Raw genomic sequence first — 11715 nt, 5'->3', positions numbered from 1 at the left:
GGGCTTTGGTTTCTGCCTCATCTGTGGTTGCCGCTGGCAACAGTTTTTATGTGGCAGCATTGCAGCCTGAGTTGTGTCGTGGCTGCTTGCTGTGTTATGCGTGCGGTTCCACTTGGCAACTTGTGTGTTTGGTGTGCACGGGGTTGTTTGTTTGTTCACTTCCCCTTTAAGTTGCTGTTTTCCCTTCCCTGGTGGTGGAAGGGTTAACTCCCTTTCTGTGTGTGTGTGAGACACTGGGTGTGTCTGTGTGGGTGTGGCCACTTAGGCCTATAAAGCCTCTGTGTTTGGCATGGCTCAGTGGGTTGCTTCAGCCATTCTTAGCTGGAGCAGCCTCCTGTGAATACCATCTGCCAGTGAGGGCCACTCTTGTGGTCATAAAACAAACTAGCTATGACTCTTAAGTTTTTGTTGATGTCCATTTGATGTTTTCCTTTGTTATGTTATACACCTATGGATCTGGGTTCCTGTGTGTTTGTGTGTGTGTGCTGTGTCCATTTGTGTTTGGGTGTGGACACTTGCTTTCTTGCACGGGATCAAGTCTGAGTGTCTGTGGCAGGTAGGTGTGGAAGTGCTTTTCAGCCTCCTGCCATATCCATAGGCTGTTTATGTTCCTTTCCCTGCAGCTTGGCCAGTGAGACCCCTGTTCCTCCTTGTCCAGAAGGAACAGGCCGTCTAACCCTGCTCCTTGTTCCAGGGCAATCCTGAGGGCTAGTAGGGACCCCAAGGCATCCGGTGTATGAGTCCTCTCACCTTCAGGGTTGACTCATATGGATAGGAGTCAGGGTCAGTTTAGGGACGCGATAGGAGGTAACCTGCTCCCTAATACTGTCGTCCTGGTCAAGCAGCGCGTAACATCTTCTGGCATCGCACGGCTGAGGGTTTTCCCCATCCTCAGCCGTGACATTTGGCGGTGATCGGAAATACACATGACGTTCCAGTACGTCATGTGTCCTTAAGTACCGTGTAAACATGCCGTACCGATACGTCATGTGTCCGGAACAGGTTAAGTTGCGTTACTAAAATAAATTAAGGGCTGTTTCACATGAGCGGATGCCGTGAATAACAGCCAAGACCCGATGCGGACAGCAGAAGCACGGAGCATTAACATGATTGATAATGCTCTGTGCCTCTCTGTGATCTCTTTACTACGAAATCACTGTGACAACTTTATCTCACTGTGATTTCGTAGAGGCACGGAGCATTATCAATCATGTTAATGCTCCGTGCTTCTGCTGTCCGCATCGGGTCTTGGCTGTCATTCATGCAGTGGATGTCACGCACGGCATCCGCTCATGTGAAACAGCCCTAACTGTTGCACGATATTCTAATTTTTCTAGTTTCACCTAAACATTCATGTTTTTTATATATATATATATATATATATATATATATATTTGTATTTTTTTTAATATACAACATCTCAAGTAAATTGCAACTGAATGCACCATTGTACAAATTTAAGTGACCAGTGCCCTCTCATTACCGCCTTACGGGCCTCCCACAAGGAACACACATCCCCCACGACCCTTCATTAAGTTCAAAGTAAGATTTTAGATGGTCACACAGCACTTCTCGTAGCAGTAGTCTCTTTAAGACGCCAATGGCATTGGCAGGTATATCCCGAACCAGGATTGATTCCAACTATTACTGGGGCATGATCAGACCAGGTTATTTGACCCATAGTGTCTCCTTTCAGCACACGTAAGGTGGAGATGGTTCCAAAAAAGAAATCAATGCGGGTGTGGGTACCATGTGGAGCAGAGTAGAAAAATGACCTATCAGTGGGGTGGTTAAGTCGCCAAAGGTCGTATAAGGAGTATCCCCTAATTATTTTGCAGAAGTCCCTAGTTAATTGCTGCTGTAATGAGTTTCAGGGTCTGCCTGGTAGCGCCAACCTGTCCATAGAGTCCCCAAAAATTTTTTTAATCTCCTCCCAACAGGATTAATGGGTCAGGATGTCCAAAAGCTTTATGGAACACTCTGCTAAGGAAGTGGATTTGAGATGTGTTCGGGGCATATAGATTGCAAAGTGTGATTGACTGACCTGTGAGTGTACCTCTCAGAATAATGTAGCTCCCCTGTGGATCTACTATGGTAGAATCTATTCTAATAGGACAATGGGCTGAAATGAACATTGCAACTCCCGCCTTCCTACGAGAGTGGGTGACCGAGTATGCAGTGGGATATAAGTGGCAAAGCGAAATTAGGAATTTTCATCAAAATGGGTTTCCTGAAAAAACACTGTCTGCCTTAAGGGATTTCAACTATAAAAGCAAAAAGGCTTCTCTTGGCGTTGGAGTTGAGACCCTTGACATTTAAGGTTACACACTGCACCATGGTGATGTATGAGGGAGTGTAGTGCAGGAAAGATACAGCTCACCAATATTCACATGTTGTAGGTCTGCATATTCCTCAATCAAAGGCTGGATAACCTCAGGCCTAGTGAACTCTCGTCCTGTATGGAGTTCAGGGTTCGAAAGGAGGGGTAGACAAGACAAAACTCAAAAACATATAGATAGAAATGAGTGGTGATTCCCAGGGATGTAAATCCCTGCTAGAGGCAGCAACCAGATCCTCTTCTGGGGTCGTGGTGTCAGTGGTCAACCGACAGATGCTCTTTACAAAGCAGCACGTACCGACTAATAAGACCTTGGAGGTCACCCAGTGCTCAGGTGGGCCCGCACTATAAAAGTAAAACCTTAATAACAGTAGATTAGTAGCTGGCTAAATAGCTAATATGAATGGCAAAGAATAACATAGGTATGCCGGATATCCACAACAATAGAAAAACTGCTACTCAAATGGGTATATGCAGATATCGATTTAGGGTTGTCTCTCTTCTGAGTATTGTGGGATCAGTCTGGTGGTTCATGTTCTGATGGAGATAAGGATGGGCCCCCGTTTGGTTCTGCTCTTATCTTCCTTTGTACCTGCAACCAGACCCGAGGTGGTGGAGGAACGGGGGGTTCAATCTCCTAGTCCGTCATTTCTGTTACAGGAAGTCCCAACATCTCACAGAAAGGCTGCAGGTCTGGGAAGGAGCGAAGGGATGCTGTCTTTCCCTGTTGGTGCGCTGACAAGACAAATGGAAATCCTTAGCAGTATGATATCTGACAGTCTCAGAGCAGTGTGAGGAGAGGATGAAGTTGTCTCCTTTTTTGCAGGGTAAGCCAGGAGAGGTCAGGAAAAAGCTGCACGAGGGCACCATCAAATTCAAAATTGCGTAGGGTCCGGGCCTTCGCTATGATGGACTCTTTGAGGGTGTAGTCATGGACACAGCAAATTAAATCCCTAGGCGAGCAGCAGTACCCTTGGGTTTGAGTGCTCTTTGGGCTCTGTCCAATTTAATTTTGTGCGTGGGCGGCTCTCCAAGAATTAAAAATAGCCTCCAAGGTGACAGAGGTCTTCGTCTCAAGTTGCCTCCGGTAGACCCTGGACCCTGATATTATTTCTACAACCCCTATTGTCAAGGTCCTCCAGGTTCTGACCCATCTCACTGAGAGCCGCCGTTTGGGCTGTAACAGACTTGTGTAGGGTGGAGATATATTGTCTGGTGTCATCATGTGCATTTTCACGGCCGACAATATGCTTAATATCGATGCGACAGCGGAAATTTCTGTCCTACAGGCTTCTTTTAACTTCAGATATGAGCATCTTAAAGTCCTCTTTTGTAGGGAATTGGCTGAGGTATGTTTCCCATGGGTGTAGTGGGTCAGGAGCAGCAGAGGAGGATATTGCAGCCAGCGGAAGAGGGCTGGGTGAGCTAGCCCATGTATCTGTATAGAGTGTGGGGCTGCTGCACTTAGTGACAAGGGCAGGCGGGATACTCTCCAGGAGGGCAGGCCTGGGATCTTCAGAAGGGTGCACATGAAGGGGCTGGGGTCTGTGGTATGGGTGAGGGCACAGTACCTTCCCTTGCTGCAGGGGAGAGCTCTAAGCCGATTCTCTGGTATACAGGGTCCCTGAGCGGCTGGGCCACCTCAGTGATGGTGGGTGGTTGATTTATTCCCTCCTCTGTGATCTCCTATGCTCCCACCATGAGTGCTATGTTGGGATGGGGGGAGCAATGGCGGGAGGATCCCTGTTGCGAAGCACATTTTGCAGGGAAGGCCGTCCTGGGAGCCCTTGTCAAGCACTCTTCCAGCGTCCTGGTAGGTGAGGAGGATCGGTTTGGAGGAGAGGACCTGCGAGGTGCAGTTTTATTCCCCATATGTCCGTTCATGCAGGTGTCGCTAGCCAAGTAGCGGAGGTGCAGGCAGGAGCCGAGCGCTTAAGCAGCCATCTCAGTTGGCGTCTGGACACGCCCCTCCACCTATACATTCTAATACTGTATGGAGATTAATCTCCGTACAGTATTATTCCAAAGTTTTGAACAAAGCGACTTTGGTTGAAGCATCTGAAACTCGCTTCGCTCAATAGTAATTTCTTCATTTAGAAGCCAATGGCCCCTAGGTAATTTTTTTTTAATCTGGAGCACTTTTTGTACAAATTAAACACTGTTTTCAAAATGAATCATTTGTGAAATAAATTAAATTTTCACCTGTTGTAAGAAACTTACTTGTCCGTGCTCCAGCGATGTGACAGCATCCTTAGTAAAAGGATGCAATGCTCTGTTTCTCCCGCAGCAGGCGTGTGCTGGGGGAGATTAGCGGTGGGCTGATTGCTCAGCTGCTCTATTACTGAGTAATAATGGAGCGCTGAATCAATGGACCTTTTAGGTTCTGATCCTGGGACTCGGTGCTCTATTTAAATTCCTTCCTGGCCATATATCAGTGCCAGTGATAGTCTTTGACTCACTAGCTGTTTTCCTGGTTCTTGTTCCTGTGCTTATTTGGATTGTTCATGCTTCTCACCCCTGCTTGTCTTCTGACCTCTCTCTTTTACTTGTTTGGTACTGTTTAGTCCATCTGGTTCTGATCTCGGGTTATCTTCTGATTACTCTTTGCTTCTTGTTTGATACTGCACAGACTGACTAGTACTGACCCATTTACGTACTACCCTGTATTGTGTTTGTCTTTGTTTCGCGAGAAAATTTAGACTAAAACCTTCAGAATCACAGGTGCATATCCATGAAGCAAACATAATTACAAAAAACAAAATGGCTGCACACCATTATATATAGAAACAATAGAGACAGAAAGGGGGGTCATTCTAGATAAAAGTGGTACAATACCAACTATAAATGAGTATAAATGAAAAAATGGAAGCTCTTAGCGCACAGACGTGTTGGGCCCATCTACCAGGCGTCAAGGTGGCTTCCGCAGATGGGTCCCTATCACTAAAGAAACTGCCTCACTTTGGACTTACTTAAGCCTACAATATTCAGGGCAGTGTAGGAACCAGCTACAAGTGTACTTTGCTCAGAAGTCCCAGGTAGATGGGCGTGTCCAGTCTAAAAGGGGTGCCACACCCAATATATTGCAAGAAAATTTAGACTAAAACCTTCAGAATCACATGTGCATATCCATGAAGCAAACATAATTACAAAAAACAAAATGGCTGCACACCATTATATCTACAAACAATAGAGCTCAGAAATGGGGCTCATTCTAGATAAAAGTAGTACAATACCGACTATAAATGAGTATAAATGAATAATGGAAGCTCTTAGCGCACATACGTGTCGGGCCCATCTACCAGTCGTCAAGGTGGCTTCCGCAGATGGGAAGCCTGTCTGTCTTTGTTTGTCAGTCTGTCTCTCCACTTATATTGCGTAGGGACTGTCAACCAGTTGCCGTCTAGCTAACCATGGCTTGTACTGCAAGTAGGTAGGGAAAGCAGGCTGTGTACTAGACTAATCTTGGGGATAGGCAACCAAAATCCCAGAGAACCCATTTAATTCCTGCAAAAAAACATTAGATCAAAATACTCATGACATGTTTGTACATAGTACCCCTTTACATCGCAATAGAGTTGTAAGCCATTGGAATGCCTATGGAAATGCTTCATTTCAGGCTATTTGAGTTAATCCACGTGCATGAGTTCTGGTACTGGTAAAGAAGGAGGAATCTGAGGTTTCTGAAAAGAAGGTGCCAAATGAAGAAGTCTTCTCTCATGGCCTTCTTCCTTCGCACTTTCTTGGAACTCAAGATCAATACAGGTTACGAGAGAAAGTGAACCCTCTGTCACTGCAATTTAGGAAATGTCCCAAACTAGAGCTTTAAACCTGTCTTGTCTGTGCCATTCAAATTGGTTAATTGTCCTCCCCTGTGACAACGAAAGTTGGCCAGCTTAAGAATCAAAGACTGGATTTTCCGCCAGGCATAGCCTGTGGAACTCTTATTAATTGTAGCCTGAGGGCTCTACTCCCCCTCCCCCTACACACTCACTTCAATAGGTGCCCTAACAGAAAGCCATTCTGTGCTGGGCTGTGAATAAGGTACTTAAAGGGAACCTGTCATGTGGATATTTGATTATAATCTAACTAATTATATACAATCATTAACTACTAAAAAGTACCTTAGATGCATTCACTTGCTGGTGTAACAGATGGTTACCTCATAATATACACACAAAGATGCCGCATGCTAATGAGCTGATTTGAGTCCAGCGTGATGTCATTGAGTCCAGCGTATATTTAATTCGGAGCTATAGCCACTCCCCTGCCCACCTGCTGCTGATTCATATGGAAAAAAACTGTCACTCAGCAGCAGGTGGGCGGGGAGAGTCAGGAGCTCATGAATATTCATGACTCATCATTATAAGCTGGAGCTTTTCAATACAAGATGTTGGCAGATGGACTGGGTCAATTAAAGAAAGTGACCCAGCATTTTGCTAAGAGAATCAGTCACTTATTTATATTGCCCTTAGTTAGGACACCATAAAACTGGTGACAGGTTCCCTTTAAGCTGTACTGTGTCTGCCAGAAATATCTTAGAGAGTCTGGGAGATTCAGAAATCAATCAAGCTTGTATTTTATTGCCAGGGAGAGTGAAGGGAAAGGCTAACATTACAGAGAAAGAAATGTGTGTGTTGTGTAGAATAGAGAGAAGCAGGGAAGCTGGCAGACAGGGAGAGAGAAGACCTGTGGGTGACTGTGCCTGCTATCAGAAGTCCAGGTGCTGCAGTGCAGACCTCAAAAACAGCTACATGCAAGCAAATACTTTCATATTGTCCCCCCCCCCCCCCCCCATTTTGACAAGAGCTCTTTTTTTGGTGGGGTTCAATTTAATTAAGCAGCATATATACTGTACGTGATTACTGCAGCAATACCCAAGGTATAGCAGCAATCTACCTGTGTGCATTACAGTGAAATTTAGTGGTAAACCACAATCGTCTGCCCAGCGTCCCTGCAAAAAATCACATTGTGCCCAGCTTCCCTGCTCTATATATTTTACCCCCTTTGATAGTTCTAATAAAAAAAATCGTTTGGTAGATAAGTGGTTGAGATTCTCCTGGCACTTACATATGCTGTCTGTGCACCTCCTCGGTACTGCCACTCGCTCCTATGGGCACCCTCTCTCTCTGCCGCTCGCCTGGAAGGCCGCGCTGCATACAGAGCATGCGCGGCTCTGTATCAGACACGGCAGAGAAGAAATTAGATTAGCGCATGCGCGGCTAGCGTGCGCTTTCCTGTGAGACTGGCTGGCCGTCTTAATGAACAGTAAGTGCGGTCTGCGCAAGCACGGCCCATAGATGCGGCCGTGGAGAGGTGGCCGTATCTATGGGTTTCCAAATGTAAACAATGCTGTAAAAGGGAAAGAATTTTTCAGAATGGCTGCATTATAAATAATAGAACCTAATTGCAAAAATAGTCTATGGCACTAGGGGATTTTTTTTTAGCTATGATCTTAAAGATGAGAATACCCCTTTAATGTGACCTTCTCTAAACTTTTGAATGCATATGTCCAACTATTCATTGTTTCAGTATTTTTGCACAACTTGCTGTTCTGTAACAGACAGAAGTGGCCACAGAGCTTAGAGTGTCACAGAGTGTCATCAGCAGGTTGCAGCAGAGATAGAGAGAGACTGGAAGAGTCACAGAAAGGCAGAGAAGTGGACGTCCTTTGGCCACATCCCACACTGATGACAACTTCATTGTGAGCAATTCCCTTCGGAACCAGATGATGAATGACACACAACTCCAGGCACATTTAATGGAGGTGAGAGGCACTCATGTGTCACGTCAGACCATTCAAAACCATTTACATCAGTGTATAAATGAAGAAGGGTGGTCTGCCTGCTAAACGACCTGCAAGGGTACCTGACCACAGGCGTCATCATCTTGCTTAGGCTAGGGAGCATCTACACTGGACGAGGGACCAGTGGGCCTCGGTGCTGTATACTGATAAAAGTTGATTCACGCTGAGCAGAAATTATGGCCACCAACTATGTTGGAGAGCACTATGAATCAGCCAATCTTTGCATTTGGTGGTGAGGTCAGGTGTGTTTAACCAATACAGAACTGCCCTACACTTTGTGAATAGTACAGTGACAAGCATATACTACTTGAATAACATCATTAATCCAGTCATCGTGCCTCTGCATGAACAGTACAGGCCTAATTTCATCTTCATGGATGACAATTTGCTAGCTCATCGAGATCGCATCATTAGGGAACAGCTGCTGGAGACTGGGGGACCTCGAATGGAGTGGCCTGCACTTTTTCCTGACCTGAATCGCATTGAAAACCTATGGGATCAGTTGAGTCGCCGTGTAGAGGCTCGTAACTCTGTACCTCAATGACCTTTAAGAAGAGTGGAATGCCATGCCTCAGCAATAGTGTTGATCGAGCACCAAAGTGCTCGGGTGCTCTACTGAGAACCCGAGCACAATGGGAGAATATCGGGCACCCCCTGCTCGGAAGAGAAGAGGTTGTTTGGTTCACAAAAAAAGGTTAGAAACTGATGGAAACCCCATCAAAATGGTTTCAAAACAGCATTAAGAGGATAGCTGTATGCGTCTTGGACTCAATGTTCCACAATGGAAGTGCTCATCTCCCTGTGCCCCGCTGCCCCCCCTGGATCCGCTAGTGCTTAGACTCCAATTATCTACGACATACAATAGACAACCACACAAAGGCTATATGCCAAAAGCCACATATGTGCAAGCCATCAATCTATCTATGAGACAGATAACAGGCTTAGTCAGCATACCTTACAATGGCAGCCTTGTGCATTATGAGACATTCCAAACTAGCTCTTATCTGACTGAAAGCCAGTAAGCCTCAAAGTTACTTCAGATCTGTTGGGTGGACCTGCGCACCTAGATCAATAACATTAGGGAGACAAAAAGTTTTCAGATTGTCCTAACATAATATTCAATAACCTTTCTATACAGTTTTGTCATGTAAAAATTCATTTGCATAAACATGAGCATATGGGAAAGACATGCAAATGAGCAGAAACTGCCTTGTTTTTCTGCTGAAAAACCATTTGCATGGAAAATTTGCGATTTACACTACTCATGAACAGCGCCATCTATTGGTTTCATAGTCTTATGACAAGAGTAATAGTCTTGTCATGAGACTATGAAACCAATAGATGGCTCTGTTCATGAGTAGTGTAGATCACAAATTTTCCATGCAAATGATTTTTCAGCTGAAAAACAAGGCAGATTCTGTTAAATGTCATGTCTTTCCTATATGCCCATGCCCATAGTTTTGTCATAAGACTATAAAACCAATAGATGCCGCTGTTCATGAGTCAGTACAAGCAGGGCAATAGTCCTTAGATGCACCCTAGTAAGCTTAGATAAAGCGCTAGAAGATGTGTGAATGATAGCTAGCAGCAATCCGATATACACTTCAGTGTTATCACAGGCTATTATAGGCTGAGTGCTACACGGTGTGTGGACTCTGAGCAGTGTGCCCCACTTACTAGCTCCCCAGCAAGATGAACAACACCATCTATTGGTTTCATAGTCTTATGACAAGAGTAATAGTCTTGTCATAAGACTACAAAACCAATAGATGGCTCTGTTCACGAGTAGTGTAGATCGCAAATTTTCCACGCAAATGGTTTTTTCAGCTGAAAAACAAGGCAGATTCAGCTCATTTTCATGTCTATCCCATATACCTGACGTTTCGGCCATACATTAGCCTTCATCAGACTACAGCAAAACAAAAGGAAAAAAAGGGAAAAATAATATAAACACATCTTCTATATATAAGTTCATAAAGTGTGCCATGGCAAGTGACATAGAGTTGGCACATAAGTATAAAGCAATGATTAAAGTACAAAAGCAATAGTCGAAGGTCCAGAGAATTCTGTAATTATGTCCAACAATCCGAGTTCTGACAATCCGAGTTCTGACATATCCTTGGTACAGGTAATGTATTCCAACCCCATCCTCAATGAGACCATGTTAAGGAATATAATGTTCATGTGAACCGCAGTCCATAGAATATTGACAAGTCCGTGGGCATCAGTAGCGTTACAGAAATATAGCACAAGTGCTATCATGATATCAACAGTACTACGATATCCCTATATTACAATTTAAATACCGGTATATAGGTATAACCTGGATAAAATGAATTGGCAATGGATCATTGAATAATGAATCAATGATCCATTGCCAATTCATTTTATCCAGGTTATACCTATATACCGGTATTTAAATTGTAATATAGGGATATCGTAGTACTGTTGATATCATGATAGCACTTGTGCTATATTTCTGTAACGCTACTGATGCCCACGGACTTGTCAATATTCTATGGACTGCGGTTCACATGAACATTATATTCCTTAACATGGTCTCATTGAGGATGGGGTTGGAATACATTACCTGTACCAAGGATATGTCAGAACTCGGATTGTCAGAACTCGGATTGTTGGACATAATTACAGAATTCTCTGGACCTTCGACTATTGCTTTTGTACTTTAATCATTGCTTTATACTTATGTGCCAACTCTATGTCACTTGCCATGGCACACTTTATGAACTTATATATAGAAGATGTGTTTATATTATTTTTCCCTTTTTTTCCTTTTGTTTTGCTGTAGTCTGATGAAGGCTAATGTATGGCCGAAACGTCATGAATTTTACACAGCCGCATATGTCGATTAAAAAATTCCTTTTTGCAACGCTATTTGCTGGAGTTTTGATATTATTACTGAAACGGGGTGGGAACCCGACTTCCAGCGGCAAACGGACGGCAGAGTGCCACGAAGTTTTGCTTATACATTTATCCCATATACCTGTCACAGAAGGTGAGGGAAGGTAAACAAACCAAACACAACAAAATTAAACAAAACAGCAGGCTGGGCCTCACAGCTAGGGAACAGGGAAAGGTCACCTCCTGACAATCCCTGAGCCTTTCCCTGACTGCTACCAAAATTAACAAATCTCTATGGTAGAAGTGTTCATGCACTCGAACCTAAGCCATGCTGCAACTGATACAAACCCTCATCTAGGGAGTAGGCAATCGGTTCCTTCCACAAGATGAAGGAACCTGCGTCTAGCTAAGGCCTAGCCAGTGCAAACAACATAAGCAAAGGAAGGAGGACTTAACTAAAGAAGAACTGAGAGCATGAGATCCACAAAACACCAGAAGGGAACTCCAGGAGAAACTATAAACCGCAAGGGCTATAGTGAGAGGCAGGTATAAATAGCATCACTAACAAACTAATGAGCAGAACCGGTGAGGGGGTGGGATCCTTCCCAAAACCACAACAAAGAAATCTGTCAGATAGATTCACGTGCAGCAAGTCTGACAGATCTCAGATCACGCACAGGCAGGGCGTGACAGTACCCCCCCCCCCCCCCCC

The sequence above is a fragment of the Bufo gargarizans genome, chromosome 6 (assembly GCF_014858855.1).
Source record: "Bufo gargarizans isolate SCDJY-AF-19 chromosome 6, ASM1485885v1, whole genome shotgun sequence".
NCBI lineage: Eukaryota > Metazoa > Chordata > Amphibia > Anura > Bufonidae > Bufo > Bufo gargarizans.
Note: the sequence above shows the minus strand (reverse complement) of the source record.